Raw genomic sequence first — 8,550 nt, forward strand, 5'->3', positions numbered from 1 at the left:
AAAACTTTCACTCTGGCGCGTGCCTGACAGAAAACGCGTAAGACCGGAGGCACTTCTATTTATGCTTTTTCGCCCGGCAACAAGCAACGCCTGACAGCTCTCCAAGATTGGCGCCAAACCACAGCAGCCAATGAGAGGCAGGTAAACAATCCTTATTGTACATAGTGAATCTTGCTTAACAACTCATGTTTAAACTTTACCTAGTTACAGAATTTTGTGGAAACTTCTGGACATAACACCATTCTCCTAGCTCAGCTCCAACGTGCATGTATGTGCTAGTCAGTTGATTTTTGGTTTGCACAGAGGCTCTGGAAGGGCATTTCCAGAAGGCCTCCAGGGAGATGGGAGATGGCGTTTTTACCCTCCCCTGGGTATAGGGAAGCCTTTGGAGCCTGGGAAGGGCAAAACACAAGCCTACTGGGCACACCAGAAGTTGGGAAACAGGCTGTTTTCGGCCTCCAGATGGCCTCCAGGAGATTTCACCCCTTCCCAGGTATTGGATTATGGGTGTGGACACTCATGCATGCACAATAGCACAATAGCACACCTGCATGCTCTTTTGGCACCCGAGAAAAAAAAAAGGTTCGCCATCACTGCCTTATGGTCACATGATCATATTTTGGGCACTCAACAACTTTAGGCTCATTTGGGGCTATTTAGAGCATCCTGCAATTATTGTGATCACTATCTCCAGATTCCTAAGAGGTCAGTAAGGGTCGTGCATAAGTGCACTAGCGTGCTTCCCGTCCCCTGTCCTATTGTCTCTCCTATATCTCATATATTGTATCTACTATTTTTCTATTCTATTCTTCTTTTACTACTCTTATAATATTCTTCTATTCTCTTATTGATACAGTATATTCTATTCCTATATTTTCACTTCTATTATTTCTCTAATGTGGGCCACCCTGAGTCCACGGTGGGGGTGGCATACAAATCTAATTAATAATAATAATAATAATAATAATAATAATAATAATAATAATAATAATAATAATAATATATTTTACTCGAGTATATCCTCTATAACCTTCATTGTGTATTATTGTGCATTGGAATAAATGAATGAACGAACGAACAAACAAACAAACAAACAAACAAATTTTGCTAAAAACTGGCATTTACTTTTGATTTTCAGCAAAACAGGCCCTATAGTGAACAACTGCCTCTCATAACAACTGCAACATTCACTTAACACTACTGTTTAAAAAAAGGTCGTAAAATCAGTTTGGTCATATGGGTGACTCATATTATGACCATCACAACTTCTTCCTCTAATGGGCAGGCTCCAGTGAAGGGCTACCAAAATTTTTACTACCACACTGTGGCTGTGGCTTATGCAGGACACCCTGCATTTTCTTTCAACATCTTTCAGTGCAAATTGGGTGCTCTGGGGTGGAGCTCCATTTTTGCTTCCCTACTGCGTTTCACCCCCCCTCCCCCGTCCTGGCAGTAGCCCACCCCTGGCAGGCTCCATTACAATTGTAAGACAAGAACTGGCTGAAATTATTGCTGGACTGTCAAATTGTAACCAGAAACATTTACTTTCAGAGCTCATGTTGGAGCGTCCAGACTAGAATAATAAACTGAATTAAGACGGAACACTTGTGTGTGTGTGTGTGTGTGTGTATGGTGTATGGTGTGTAGTGTATAATAAAATTAATGAAGTTTTGCTTTAGTTTTATTTTAAAAAATACCATTTATCTTAATGTTTTGTGGCAGAAACATTCTGTATAATGATCTTGTATAACAAAAGAGTCAGATGAGTTTTAAGCTTCATACCTTTATTTATTTATAAACTTTATTTATAAACTTGCTAAGATTTTGTGAGTGATAATTGAAATAATGCAGAAGGAAGCAGACTGACTGCTTCTGTTTGCAGATAGCCCAAATCCGCCCTTCGCCCTTTTTCAGCATAACCATTTCTCATTTATTTATTCAGTCAACAGCACAATCTTTCCATTACATGTGAACTCCCACTGCTTGGACAAAGGCTCATGGTGAATCTTTTTCACCTATGAGTGAAAAGCTGCTTGGTTGGAAAGATAATTGCACTACTTCCTTATCTAGCAACAAATTTCACCTGAGTTGGTTTTGGAGATCTGCCATAGCTTTCCATACACGGCTTTCTTTCAGAGTCCAGCAGAGTTGGAAAATTGAGGTGTAAGATAAAAATGTCATCCCTCAAAGAGCTTATGTCTATGTTGGACACAGAGTCCAACCAAAATGTCTCTCCCCAGACTTCTTCAAAGGACTGTACCCTGATTTTTTAAAGGCTATTTTTTCCAGCCATTAACTCAAGTAAATCTTGTATAGATTAATAGAATAGAAAAGACTATTTCTATTGTATCAACATAATATAAAGAACTTTTGCAGTTTTTATTTTCTGTGATTTAGTCCTATCTTTTCTCAAGATTTCTCAAAGTTATTTTTTCTTGATTTGGATTATTTTTCAACCTCGGTAATTTTAAGATGCGTGAATTTCAACTCCCAGAAGTCCCCAGGCAGCATGTTAGGCTAAAGAAACAAGGATCAAGAGACTAAGGCTAACAAAAACAAATATTCTCCTTGGATATATCAGAGTTAAGGCTGAAATAATAACAAATACTCTTCTGCTGAAAGGAAGAGACTCCCTGGATTTCTTGGACAAAATGACAGCAAAACACATCTCTATTACGGGAATCCTGCCTATTTAATGTGTTTGTGTGTTTTTTTCTTTGCTCTGTATGCTGGAAGCGGGAAATGTTCAACAGATACATCTCTAAAACATCAAACCAAGGCTCAAATTCACTACAGTTGAGGTTTTCAGTCTGTTTTAAGCACATGGTGTAGTTATTCTATATTTATAATGACATTGGTTTAGCTTTGATTTATTACATTACGTGAAGCTGTACTCGCTTTAAAACCATGGTTTATTATTTTGTGTTTGCTGTAAACCTATTGAAAGGCTGAATTCTATATCAGATTAAGCCATTATGTTTGATTCATTTTATCCTTAGCATACCCACTGTATTTAGTTGGTGACACAGCCTATTTTGTGAGTCCAGTCAAAAAAATATAACTAAACAATCCATATTCTGTGCTATAATCAATTAATTTCTAAAGCTGGATGAAAAGGGCCCCAATCAGAAGCTATTCCTTCCACTTGTATTGAGACTTGCTAGGAATTCTGGAATTTGTAGTTCTAATATATTTGGAATTTGCCCATTGAGGATAGCTATTGGATATAATATCTTGGCTTACAAATTCTTTCTTTCATGGTGAAGAATATAAGAGAGGATCACCTGATATTCTAGTTGCATCTATACTCTTTCATAAAAGGCTTATATCTGGGGTCCTCCATACTAATTTTTAAAGTTTATTGTGAATCACCTAGAATCACATAAAAGTGGGGCAGCTTTATAAAATAAATAAATGAACCCACATACTATTGTTTCCAGGGAGGTTGGATTGTATTTTGCCTTGTGATATAGTTCTAGAGATAAGTAGATCATGTTAATTCCTGCTTATTGTTTGTCTTTCTCTCTCTACCTGTTTCTGCCTGTGTTTTTGCTGAGTTGGTTGTTTTGATGCTTGCTGGTGTTAATGACCATAAAGTATATTTTGCTAGCTGAGCTGAATTATGTGTGTTTTTGACTAGAGTTTATTGACTAGCAGTGTGCTCATAGCAGCTAAACTGGAAATGATCCCTACTAATTTTCAGATAAAAGTTTCTATTGTGTGTATCTACTCTTGATAACTGCCTGGACAAGTCCCTGCAGTTTTCTTGGCAAGATTTTGGAAGTGATTTGCTTATTGCCTCCATTCCAGAACTGAGAGAGAGTGACTATTCCGTTAGGTAGCTAAGGTAGCATTAGAATTCAGAGTCTCATGGTTTCTAGCCTGATGCCTTAATCCCTAAACTAAACTGGCATTTTAGTACACATACCTGTTCAAATTGCTATAGAATCAAATTATACCCATACATATCTAATAAGATCAAAATACTTTTTAGGCAATCTTTCAGCTGAAATAGTGGGTTTACTTTTTCCAATAAGGTGGAAAATAATAAAAAATCAATTAGACAATTGCAAATTCTTTTATCTTTATTCATTTTAAAATATACCCTTTCAAGAGGATAAGGAGAGTTCATTTGAGGTCAGCTGCTTGCTATGCCTGTGGCTTCTCTGAGGAACATCTGTTATGTCTTCTGCAAATTGAAACGTGAATTATAAGATTATAATTAGAATGTCATATTTGTGATGAAAATTGATTCAGTGAATTAACATGCTGCTTTTCCTTTCCCCTTCTAACTGTGATTCACTTTCTTATAAATCACTACGTTGATAAGGAAAATAATTTAAGAGGGTGGAGTAAACTACAGTTCATTTCAAGGCTGCAAATCTATAGCCACACAGATGGTGGCTATAGATAGTGGTAAGCTATACTGAGAGGATTAGTTGACAAATAGTTGAATTTAGCTGCAATATCTCAGCATAAATGTAAATATCATTTATTAAACAGTTACAGCACAATGCTATTCACAAAAGTAAGCCCCACTGAGCCCATACATTCTACTAACCATGTTTTTATAAATTTTGCTTTAGCATCATTGAACAAAGCCGTTAACCTGAGTTCATCCACCACATTCATTCATGCTTTAACTATTTTAAAGAGACTATGATTTAGTATACATAAAACAAAATGTGGCTAAGCCCAAAGCAAATTATAATTTAAAGTATTGTGTGAGCCCAGGCTATCTGCAAGCTATGGTGTTTTGTTTAAAAAAAAATCAAGATGGCAGCCATGATGTGCAATTGAAGCTTGGCCTATTTTCTGATCAGACCCTGCAGACACCCCTGAAACAGAGACATAAACATTTCTAGTTTGCTCTTTGTAGAATCCGCCCCAAGAAAGACAGTAGGCCTGGCAATAGTTAACAGTTCAAGTCAGGCTGTCAAGCTCCTAATACTTTTGACATTTAGTTCAATAAAGACACAGAGCTTTTATATTTTATTTCATCTTTTTTCCATAAACAACAATAGTGACACACATCCTCACGGTGCATACACAACCCAGTCACAGGGAATAAGGAACAGTTAAAAGACCTAGGGATGTTTAAGATACAGGAGAGAAGGATGAGAGGAGCCATGATAGCTATCATCAAATATCTGAAGGGTTGTCATTGTAGAAGTTACTTTGAAATTCCTTCCAGCTCTTGATTAAGAATAGACATAGGGTAGTAGGATTGCAACTTTTGCTTGTTAAACTAACACAAACACTTTGTTGTCCTGCAATACTAAAATGCTTGAATGTGTGTGAGAGAAAACGAAAGCAGGAAATTACATATATATTTTTTCCAAAGCCCAGGCCAAGAGTTTCTCGCATTCTTAAGAAAAGCATGTCCGTATGAGTGAGGGAGAGAAATGAATCTAATCCATATTTGTACCCACGGAAGGTTAATGTCATCTTGCACTTGTTCAGCTGTTACCCTCTCAAATCTTCCTGTTTGTCTTCATCTCCTTCCAAAAGGACGGCTTTGCTGGAAAGAACGGCAGATTTCTTTAAAAGTCAAACTGCATGTTCTGGCACTGGGTGGCATTTGCCTTCTGATGAAAGATAATAAGAAAGTATTATTAGCCGAGATGAAAGTACAGAAAGCAAAGTGTCTCAAAGCTTATTATGGGAACAGGCATTATCAGAGATAACAAAGATTGCACAGATGTCATTTAAACTAAGAGAGGGATATACACTATATCAAAGATAGGTTGGGAACATTTGATGATGATGTCCTTGAAAAAAGACACCCACAGGAGATATTACACGGTCTGTATTCTTTATTTCAACAGACCTACTGAGACTTTTCTTGCATCTGTTTACTTAAGCCTCTTCAAACATCAGAATATCTGTCTCTTTAAAAAGATTTTGCAGGTGGCCTGCCTTTGCTTCTCTTTCTTTCTAGCTCATCAGCTTGAACACACACACCCCAAATCCCAGGGAGAAAGCGATTCTATTTCTGGATCCTTAAGTTGGGAAAATAAACTTTGGTTTAAAGGAACATGGTAGTTATAGCAAATTAGCAATCAACTGCCAAGAATTATGTCTATTTCTGGTCCAGTTTCTCTGTTGTTTGGTGCTAGTGTTCATTTGTTACATAGTGTGAAGGAGAGAGGTGATGTCACCCCAAGACCCTCTGCTCCAAGCTTGTAGGAGTAGGAGCAGCTCCCACGGCAGTAAGGTCAGCCAGATGTGACAGAGTTGCAGAAGTACTGCTCCAACACATGGATTGGGAAATAATCATGGTGTCACAATCATAGTTCCCTCTAAGCTGAGCAGTGAGCAATCGCTCACTTGAAAATCATCATCAACTCAGAGTTTTCCAAACCTGCCCAGAAGCCGAGAGGGAAAGAGTGAGAGGGAAGGAGAGAGAGAGGAAGAAAGGAAGGAAGAGAGAGAAACAGATAGAAAAAAGAGAGGAAGGAAAAGAGAAAGAAAAAGAATGGGAGTAAGGAAGAGAGAAAGAAAATCAAAATCTAGTTTGAAACTAACTCAACTATTTAAGTGGCATTTTGATATTGATAGAGTTGCCCTATTATGAGCTCACTGTTATAGACACACAGTACAGTACAGTATTTTATTTTGAAATTCTCTGAGGCAAAACAGGGTGGGTTTTTTATTTATTTGTTTGTTTGTTTGTTTGTTTATTTATTTATTTATTTATTTATCTATTTATCTATTTATTTATTTATTTATTTATTTATTATTTCTGTGCCGCCCAGTCCCGAAGGGACTGCCGCTCAGACACTATACTTTTCCGCCCACCCCCCCAAAAAATTAGAGGGAACACTGATCACAATTGCTCTTCTACATAAGAACCTCTGCTTTGGAGTGTATAGTTGTTCTTGGATTATGACTTCTGAATTGAACGGGTCTTATGGTCAATATAAAATACATGGATGGATGCAACCTATTGAAGGTTGCATCATCATCATTTGTGGTGAGTTGAAAGATGTAGCTATGTGGTAGGTAGGATGATGATGGCAAGTTCGGGGTTGCCATAGAAAGAGAGGTGCCCACTTTTTTTTTTTTTTTACTGATTTCCAGTATCATGTTATAAATGCAATAACAGAGATACTCTGATACTGCAGACATGCATTATAAGTAGGAAATAATTAGATCAGAGTTGGCAATACCTGTTTGTAAATGACAAAGAAGATTCAGAATTTCATGAGGTTTGGAACATGTTTTACCAATGGATAGAGAAAAAGAAATGAGAGGGAAAGGAGAGTACATAAACTGTATATAGTTACAAGTATAAATATGGGGGAAACAAATGTTATAAAATGGAAAATGAATATATAAGTAAAGATATATAAAGAATACAATTTAGGTGTATGATAATATTATATTATATTAATAGCTTATATTAATAGCTAAACAGATTGGAAATTGAAAACTGTAGAAGGCATACAGTTTAACTTATATGTTATATGGAAATACGACATCAATGCGATTTATCGAAAAAGGATTAAAAAGGTTCCATGTATTTTTGTTTGTTTGTTTTGTTTGTTTGTACATTTTGATGTGTTGTCTGTCTTTTTAGTGTCTTTTTGAAAATGTTTATATTCAATAAAAATTTTTTTTTAAAAAAATGGCCAGATTCTATACTTTTTCAGCTTTCATGGATGTAGTTGGCAGGTCCACAGGCCAACAACTGAACCAACCGTTGGACAGTACAGGACCACAGATAGGTTGCCATTTCCCCAAACACCACCAGCCAACCATCCACTCTGCCTCTCACGCAGGGGTGGGCTACTGCCCGGACGAGGGGAAACACAGTGGGGTAGTGAAAATAGAGCTCCACCCCAGAGCACCCAATTTGCACTAAAAGATGTTGAAAGAAAATGCAGGTCATCCTGCATAAGCCATGCCCACAGTGTGGTGGTAAAAATTTTGGTAGCCCTTCACTGCTCTCACCCCAGGAGCAATCTACTGCTCATTCTCAGCTTGCAAAACAAGCAGCAGCCTGGATTGGGTCTGTGGCTAGTTGTTTGTTGACCCTTACATTAGATTTTTTAAAAATCTGCAGCCATTTAATGACACCTATATTTTTGCTGATTAGGTGGGGTAGCTCTACATTACATGATGTGCAAAAATATGCATGGATTAGATTAGATTAGATTAGATTAGATTTCACTTTCTTTTTCTATGGATTCTGCTCTTTCCAGACCCAGAGAAGATAATCAGCTCAGAGGCTGTGTAAATAACAGATGTTTTTCATTTGCCTCCCACGTCCTTATCTAGCCCTTCATCTTGATCAGTTATACTGTAATGCAATGGTGGGTTGCTCCCGGTTCAGTATGGTTCTAAGAACCGGTAGCGCTGGTGGCAGGAGGCTCTGCCCATTCACCCAAGATGCTTCTGCCCATGTGCAGAAGCATTGCGTGTACATGTGAACCAGTAATAAAGGGTTTTAGAACTCACTACTGCTGTGATGGTTGTAAATGCACACTAGTCACAAAGTGCCCAAATCATATACAGTGGTACCTCTACTTACGAATGCCTCTACTG

Source organism: Erythrolamprus reginae, chromosome 5, assembly GCF_031021105.1.
Source record: "Erythrolamprus reginae isolate rEryReg1 chromosome 5, rEryReg1.hap1, whole genome shotgun sequence".
NCBI classification, from domain to species: Eukaryota; Metazoa; Chordata; class Lepidosauria; order Squamata; family Dipsadidae; genus Erythrolamprus; species Erythrolamprus reginae.